This window comes from Mustela nigripes, chromosome 11 (assembly GCF_022355385.1).
Source record: "Mustela nigripes isolate SB6536 chromosome 11, MUSNIG.SB6536, whole genome shotgun sequence".
Lineage (NCBI taxonomy): Eukaryota > Metazoa > Chordata > Mammalia > Carnivora > Mustelidae > Mustela > Mustela nigripes.
The window spans coordinates 14,862,448-14,865,182 of NC_081567.1; positions in this window are offsets into that span (position 1 = coordinate 14,862,448).

Below are 2,735 nucleotides of genomic sequence, written 5' to 3' on the forward strand. Positions count from 1 at the left end.
ACATCCTGACACGGAAGGCCACATCCCATATGATTCCATTCCGTGAAGCATCCCGACACAAAAGTCCCCATCCTATATGATTCCATTCTATGAAACATCCAGGACAGGCAAGTCTACACAGACGGGTGAATTAGTGGTTGCTTAGGGGTGGGAGAGGGACAGGGAGGGCAGCTGATGGACACAGAATTTATTTGGGGGCATATGAAAATGTTCTAAAATTAGATTGTAATAGCTGCCCATCCCTGGAATATACCAAAAAATGCTGAATTATATACCTTAAATGAGAAAACAGTACGGTCTCTGAATTATGTATCAATGAAACTGTTTTAACTGTTGTTTGTGGGGATTAGATTGGAAGAGAAATGACATAAATTTTTAGCATTTAACTTTGCACATTCAGAATTTTTAAAAAGCTTTTCAATGCACATGTTATTTTTAATTACAAAAAATATTTTAAAGACAACAAATTTGGGGATGCCTGGGTAGCTCAGTGGGTTAAACATCTGCCTTTTGCTCAGGTCTTGATCCCAGGGCCCTGGGATTGAGTTCCGCACTGGGCTCCTTGCTCAGTGGGGAGCCTGCTTCTACCTCTGCCTGCTGGCCCGCTCTCTCCCACACACAAATAAAGTCTTAAAAAAGAAAGAAAAAAGAAACTAAATTGGGGCATCTGGGTGACTCAGTTGACTGAACATTGACTCTTGCTTTTGGCTCAGGTCATGATCTCAGGGTCATGAGCTCAAGCCCTGCATCTGGTTCTGTGCTCAGCATGGAGTCTGCTTGAGATTCTTCCTGCCTCAAGCATGCATGTGTGTGTGCTCTCTAGCTCTCTCTCTAAAATTAACAAAGTCCTTTTTTAAAAACCCAAACAACTGGGCGCCTGGGTGGTTTAGTTGGCTACGTGACTGCCTTCAGCTCAGGTCATGATCCTGGAGTGCTGCAATCAAGTCCCACATAGGGCTTCCCGCTCTGCAGGGAGTCTGCTTCTCCCTCTGACCTCTCTCATCTCATGCTGGCCCATGTGCGCGCGCGCTCTCTCTCTCTCATCCTCTCTCTCAAATAAATAAAATCTTACAAAAAATAAAATAAAAACCCAAGCAACTAACTTATTTTTTTAAATCTGCAAATAAAATGCTACCCTGGACCCAGCTGGCCTAATTTGTGTAGAAGGTTTCTATCCCTCCTATGAGGACAGCAGGCCCCACAAAAAAAGCATTAAAGATGTTCATTGTGTTAGTCACTCAGCAAACATGTAGTGATAGCCCATTTGGTGGTGATGGCACGCATGTGAGTAATAATGCACGTCCTACTTGGCGGCCTAGTTGGAGAACCAGCTCTGGACATCAACAGCTGCTGCACACGGTGTTTAGACGCAGTGAAGCAGAGATGAGAATGACTAATGAGGTGGAGAGGCGTCCCAAAGCCAGGGCTGTTCGAGCTGGTTGTGGGGAGGAGCGCCCAAGGCCAAGGTTTCTGGGATGGGCTTCCACAGAAGAGAACCTAGTGCCTGTCTGGGAGCCCATGAAAAAGTAGCTAAGCTCCAGGTTCTCCAAAGGCGGCTACCCTTGGACTGGGGGCCATATGCAGTCATCCTGCCCATCCCCTAAGGGTAGCCAAATAGGAGTGAGGCCCTTTCTCGCAAGGGAAGACTCCCCAGAAGGACCCTCTGTAATGAGATAATCCAGCCAGCAGAACTGGGCTAATCAATAGCTGAAACTCCTGCCTGACCTGTCCCTACTTAGGGCCTTCCTAGAGCTTTCCTAACTTGAGGCTGCATAATGAGGCTTTGTTCTTTGCCACCCAAAGCATACAAACTTAGAGGTTTGTTTCCCCTGCCCCAACATCTGTTTTGTTTTGTTTTGTTTTGTTCTAACGTGGAGCTTATCTACTATGTACAAAGGCCCAGAGCAGGAGCAAACCATATACCTCTTCCATGTAGAAATGTCCTTTTGAATACAGAGCTATTAGGTATAGAGCTCAGAACACTGGCAAAAACTTTTGAAGGTGTAAGTAGAAACTGAAGCCTTTGAAGTGGTTAAGTCACCCAGGGAGAATCTAGAATATTGAGACTTACTTGGTGCTTCCCACATGCCAGGCAGTTGATCTCAGCTCTTCACAGGGGTGTGCTTATCCCAAGATTCCAATGAGGATGTGTCCAGGCACTGCGTTAGCATGGTCTCACATACTGCTCTCAGAGTTTGCAGAGGTAAGCACTGTGATCGGCCCATTTCACAGCAAAGTGAAGCTCAGAGAGGAATTACAAAGTATCAGAGCCAGGATGCTCTCTCTTCTCGGGCCAACTCCCAACATGCACATGCACCAACATTAACCCAACCTTTCCTCTCAGTTCTAGGGCATACCAACATTAGGGATGCCTCCCTGTTCTGCACTACACCCTTGTGATGCACCAAAGTAGAAAATGTAGGGGAAACAAGCCAGGCAAGGCTTTCATTCTTCTGAAGAAGCTAAATCCTGTGCAGCACTCAGGGCTCTGCTGAAATGGCTGCTGTCCATTGTCTGAAGATCCTGGACCCTTGAGCTGCCAATGGGGATGGACACACAAGGTTTGCCTCTGGTCAAGGCCCTGATGGAAATGTCAGCAAAGTCGAGTGAGGTTGTGATCTCGTTATTAGCATCCCAGGAGCAGGAATTGTAAACTCTTGGTGACCTCCAGTCATCATGGGCTGTGTTCCTGGGCACCCATAGGAATGAGGCTCTCAAGTGTGTTGGGTTGCAGA